The sequence below is a fragment of the Palaemon carinicauda genome, chromosome 39 (assembly GCF_036898095.1).
Source record: "Palaemon carinicauda isolate YSFRI2023 chromosome 39, ASM3689809v2, whole genome shotgun sequence".
Lineage (NCBI taxonomy): Eukaryota > Metazoa > Arthropoda > Malacostraca > Decapoda > Palaemonidae > Palaemon > Palaemon carinicauda.
The window spans coordinates 5,715,574-5,722,161 of NC_090763.1; the positions used below are offsets into that span (position 1 = coordinate 5,715,574).

General features: G+C 33.3%; 1 pseudogene; it reads right to left on the minus strand.

Moving 5' to 3' along the window:
- The window catches only part of LOC137630940 (uncharacterized), a 16,079-nt pseudogene extending 10,794 nt beyond the window's left edge, over positions 1–5,285 (minus strand).
- Between the last annotated feature and the right edge of the window lie 1,303 nt (positions 5,286–6,588).

Here is a 6,588-nt window from a genome sequence, read left to right on the forward strand (position 1 = left end):
ATTTGTACATATATATATATATATATATATATATATATATATACTGTAAATAAACACACAAAAAATACACATACACACACACATATAAATATATATATATATATATATATATATATATATATATATATATATATATATATGTATGTATGTATGTATGTATGTATGTACATATGTATATATGTATGTATGTATATGCATAATGAGAAAGGAGAACAATCCAATTTCAATCTAATTTCAAGAAAATGGCAATGACATCATTTGACAGACTTGCACCATATGTTCCAATATACAAATGACTTTACCTTCGGACAATTTTTGTCTCTTACACCGACCAGAAGCTTCTAAATAGCCAGTGATTATATGCTACTCAGAAAGGGCTTTTGTCTAAGTGGCATGCTTTATTGGACCATTCATTTTCTTCACATTCCCTTTCATTTATGGGTTTTCCATCTGTTTTCATTTGAATTTTTAATAGTTTTTTTTTTTCTTGTTGCATATTTTCTTACTTTTTTTCTCATTCTGTTTCTTATCTTTCGTCGACTTCTTGTTTTTTTAATTGGTTATTTTGAGGTCAAAACTTTATTACATATCTATTTGCATCTACATCTCTATTGTATTCTTGCCGTAGATGTCTGCTTAAACTTCACACTCATGGGAAAAATAGAAGTTAATTTTGCTTCTCATAATTTCAAAAGTTCAAAAGTTTTGTCTACAAGGGTCTACATTGATTATTTTGCAATATAACGATTATTTATTTAATCATTATATTCACGAAATTGAGTTTTAAGTCTCGTTCACTAGTTTTACAATAAACTGTTTAATATAAGAAAAATATCTAATTAATTCCATTAATCAATATTTTCTTGCGAAACATTTAAAATGTTTTAGAAATTAATTCTTAATCGTTTAGAATTTCCTTAGACAATTTTTTTCCTATTCTTGTTTTTATGATAGGATATCGTTTTCCATAAAAAAAAAAAAACAACAATAAGGACTTTTATGGGGAGTTGTTTATTTTCCTCTTCGTGTTTGTTTTGACCTTCAATATCCCGCAGTAAGCAGGTAAAAGCCAAGTTTGTGAGACTTGCATGAGTTCATTAATATTCATGAGGCTATTTTTGGTCTAGTAACAGTTTGTAGCTTTCTGTTTTCGGCGTCAGCGTAAAATGCAGTCTTTATTCCCTTGCTTTTATTACGTTTGTATGTGTGTGTGTGTGTGTGTGTGTGTGTGAGAGAGAGAAAGAGAGAGAGAGAGAGAGAGAGAGAGAGAGAGAGAGAGAGAGAGAGAGAGAGAGAGAGAGAGAGAGAGAGATCTTAGACCCTAAAATGTTGGGCAAGGGAAGCAAAATGAGAGAGAGAGAGAGAGAGAGAGAGAGAGAGAGAGAGAGAGAGAGAGAGAGGAGAGAGAGAGAGAGAGAGAGAGAGAGAGAGAGAGAAATCTTAAACCCTAAAATATTGGGCAAGGCAAGCAGAATGAGAGAGAGAGAGAGAGAGAGAGAGAGAGAGAGAGAGAGAGAGAGAGAGAGAGATTTGTGCAGAATTGTTCTCTCTTGAATTACTTTCATAATCGTTGATTATATTTTTAAATAAACTGAACTCTTCAATAATTTGATGAATGTATAGATCTGTCGATAAATGAATAAGTAATATGCTATTTGAAATAGCTTATCTAAAATTACCTGACTCATTAATACAAATAAAAAAAAATCCTCTTTGAACACAGGATATTAGCAGGCGTTTCTTGAAAACGTCACTGTAATCAACTTTTACCAATAAAATTGAATAGTTTTTCATGCCAATGCTCTATGATACTGTTTATACCAACTATGATTTTTCAAGCTACTAAAAATTACCAGTTAATAAATAGTAATGATTAGAACTTGATTAACTTAAAAGAATTTTCCAGAGCATGGTAGAAGAAGAAAAGAAATTTATAGAACCGTTTTAAAGTTGTTGATGTTGAAATACACCAGATAGCATGAACAAGCGCCTTCTACTTTCCCTGGTCAGGACCTAGTTTCGTCCATGACCCGAGGTTCGATTGGGTCCTTTCTCTATTTCTCTTCAATCCTGACATCCTTCCATTAGGATAATAACCCTATAAGTCAGGCGTTCCTTCTACAGGAAGGCGGGTAACGTGCTTCTTGGCCTATAACAACACTTTAGACATTTGAGGGGTGGAGGCAAGTGCTGACGATACAAGAAAAGAAAAGCAGTTTAGGTGTAACTCCAGAAATGATCATAAAGAAACGCATCTTTCAAGTTTGATCCCAAATAGTCTGTGAGGAATAAGGACTATTGAGTCTTTCATTTTGCGAATATACATTTTTTTTTTAAGTAAGGTATTATGATTTATTGTGAAATATTGTTTTCTTTCTATTTTCATCAAATGGTATCGTCTGTTATGGTACAGTCATGCTTCAGTTTCCGGTGTTTTTAGGCACTATAGAAATAAACTGGAATAAATATGAGAAAAATCAATCATCACCCCCTTTTATGATAACCAAAATAAGTAGAATGACAAGACAGAGAGAGAGAGAGAGAGAGAGAGAGAGAGAGAGAGAGAGAGAGAGAGAGAGAGAGAGAGAGAGAGAGAGATCTTAAACCCTAAAATGTTGGGCAAAGCAAGCAGAATGATAAAGAGAGAGAGAGAGAGAGAGAGAGAGAGAGAGAGAGAGAGAGAGAGAGAGGAGAGAGAGAGAGAGAGAGAGAGAGAGAGAAAGAGGAAAAATATCTGAAAAGTCTTTCGGGTCATATATGGAGAAAGTCCTGTCAGCTTACGTTTGTCTGGTGACAGGTATGATCTTGTGTCGACATCCTGCATTCTCAACATCTTATACTGTATTCTTAACATCTACATCCAGCTCAAAAAAAAAAAAAAAAAAAAAAAAAAACACTTGTGTGCAGCAGATTTGTGTGAGACCATAAACTATTCAAAAGCTTTACGAGTCTGGAGCAATGTTGAGTTTTATTATCATCTTTTGGTTTTGGGGGACACGAGTGATGTGATAATAATATAAGTTAACGGAAATATTTTTTTTAGTTTTATTGTTTCAGCATAGATGGCGTTATAATAATTTTAACTTTTATTGTGTAGACAATTGAGCATATGGTTTTGGGCTTTACCTAAGCAGTGGAGAAAATAAGATTATATCTTTCAAAGAAGAGACATAACCTATTTAAGGCACATCTTCACTAATAGGATGCAATCAATTTTGATCCAATCTAAGACTTACAAAATTATTGACATATTATAACTAAAATATATTTAAGCTTCAAGAAAATAATCAGAATACCCTAAACAGATCTCGAGTTTATGCGCAGAATTTAAAGTAACGAGACTTATTTATGATCATAAAAAAAAAAAAATCGATTTATTTCTGAACGACAATTAAATTTCTTTAAAAGGAACTGTGGCATCGTGTGGAAAGTATAAGATTAGGATCACGTTATTCCTGTCAATTGTGAAATCCCTTGAAATGGAGCTGTGGTACTGTGTACAAGAAATTAACCTTATATCTGTAACGCAACAACAAATTGCATTCAAGGTGAAACAGTCTTTTTACAATGATATTCTTATTATTTGTAATGATATGCCAACGCTTATGAATAGGAAGCGACTGTTTACTTACCAATGATTTGATTATATGTATGATAGAAATGCCATAAATCACTAGGGAAGTGTCCTTATTTGAGATGGAATATTCATTCGACACCGGCAAAATAATGATGAAATAATAATTCTTTCACGTTGAATATATACAAAAGCTTCAAAAAAAAATTGACTTGTGACTATTTATAATTTGAGTAAAAGATCACCAAAATTGAATTATATATTTGAATAGATCAATCTAGGCAAAGTTATGTTCATGACATACAATGACTGCATATTTTGTGAAAAGTAATCTACGTGATATTGTATCTTATCTCTCCAGTTCATTTTTATAACTCGGTGCTAAAAATGTATTATAAAACATTGTCATAAAATCGTTTGATTTAGTTATAATTAGCACTAAATGCAATTATTGTAAGTTATTGGGCTGTTTTGCAGCATTGAAAGAAGTGAAGTTATTCACATATGTTAGGTAGAGGCTGATATTTCGTTATTAACAGTAATATGATTATTGGCATATGGTACGCCACATCCTTTGTGACAAGTTGACTCCAAACTTACTTTGATGACTTACTTTGATGGCTGCTTTTCCGGTCCCATACAGCAGGGGAACTACACTCTCTACAGGACCTCCACTGTCGTTTTACCTTATTCGTTCAGAATATTTAATGTTTCATGTCTCGTATTCTTCATTTACTGTTAAATCGTCGCTGTCAAAAGACTCATGAAATAAGGAAGTCTTCAGTTTCCTCTTGAAAGCCTTAATGTCTTCAATCATTCGAATGTTTCGTGGGAGCTTACTAAATAGTCTCGGGGCCGCATATTTCTTTAATAACGAAGGATTGAGACATAAAAACCATTAAAAACAAAAGTTTTCCATTTTCTGTGTTCAAAAGAGAGAGAGAGAGAGAGAGAGAGAGAGAGAGAGAGAGAGAGAGAGAGATGAAGGAAGAAGAGAACTTTAAATGCATTCAAACTAAAAACAAGGAACATGTCACTGTTAACTCCAGAGACCAAAAAATATATCTCCACCACCCTCATCGATCTTAGTTACTTGACAAGTTTACTTGGACGACGAAGTGCATTTCTTGTTACAGTTATGAACTTGCTGAATAATCTTTAAATTTAGATACCTAATTCATACCTTACTCTTTTCCTTAATTCTTAAAATATTCTTTCTATCTGTTTATTCGTAAATAATCATATTTCCTATCGATTCCAAAAATGTCAATCTATTTTGTCTTCCTCACTGAAAACAATAAGTGTTAGGACCTAGTGTGTATGTGAAGGCATTCAAAACGAATGGACATATACTTACTCTCCATGGAAAATTCAAACCTATCTCGAGCCGAAAGTCTTTCATAATTCACTTGCTGAAAGACATAAATGGTTCCCTTGCTGGAAGGCAAATACATGCCAGTGTTTATAATCAAAAGGAACTAACTATTAAAAAAAAAAAAAAAAAAAAGATGGAGAGACCAATTACTCTATTTCTTCTGCATACCCCGCCTTCTTGCGGTTACCTTCCACAAGGCTGGAGAAATGAGTGGGTACTCAAGAGACCAGGAGCTGGTATGCCGGTGGGTAGGGAGGGAACGGGGATGGGCCCTCACTGGAATGGCATAGGAGACCATGTGAACCAGTCGCCATGACTAAGCAGATCTTTGGTCATGTATTCGAGCCTGTTAGTACCTGCAATTGGGTGCAGACTCGGCCAATACTCGATGTTGAAGCAGGTTAGGTCAGCATTTTAAATAACCTGATTCCAGGGCGTTGGTGGGTTTAGGTGGGTGGAAAGGGGGGTGGTTAAGCTGAATAGATTCATTTGCAAATATGTTTGTGAATGGGTCAATAATTCTCTACCCAGAGATTATTCGAGTTCTGAAAGATCCAATTACGGAGAGCGTAGCAATTTTTATGGTAGTGCAACTATGGTAAGTTGAAGACATTAGGTGGGTGCTTAAGTATGGAAGCTTCTGGGCTAAGAAAAAACTTTCTTTCCTTCAGTGTAGTAACACGTAAAGAGGCAATTGAAAAACCAAGTTTCCAAAAGCACCTGCTAATTGCAAAATTACATACTGTGCAAAACATAGGTGGGCCTTAAAGAAGAGTATTTTTTGCTCCTGTTATTTTCCCACGGCTTTATTGCATGAAAAATATATTACAGTTTGTACTTAAATGGCATTATATTACTTGGTCGTATGATTTGCATAACGTTCATAAATCGTATTGGATTTGTTGCTTATTTTAAAGAGCAGCATTTTGTTTTATGATATCTCCCTTATATGTTATATAGCAAGTGTCTGTATATATATATATATATATATATATATATATATATATATATATATATATATATATAAGATACATATATATACGTATATATTTATATAATATATATATATATATGTATATATATATATATATATATATATATATATATATATATATATATATGTATTTCTTTGCGGTCGAACTTAGCTCTCCCCATATCTCTGGTATGGTAAAGAGGGAGTAGCCATATCCTGGTGAGAGGAGGGTACGTGTGAGTACATATCTATCTAAATATTTAGCCGTCATTTTTGATGGGTCGTGTACTCTAGTAATAGATAAAAAAGAAATACATTCTAATCCAACCTATGTATTAAACTAAATAATCTACGTTTCGTAAGGTTCAGAAACTTCAGTTTTTTTTTTAATTGCTTAAGATAAAACCCCTTCAACAAGGTAAGCATCTCCCCTCGACACCTCTTAAAACAGTTGTATTTTTCAAGTTATAAATGAAATTATGCTCTTAACCACTTGAGAGCTGTTAACAACGGCTTTTTAAAGGTGATGTTTTTCCCTTCACAGAGGCATAAAGAAAAGCATAAAATCTTTGACGGAGCTGAATGCAAAATGAGAGAGACTTTGAAAGAATGAATCTAAAGAGTGGACCCGGAAAGAATGAAACTAAAGAGTGGACACAGAAAGAA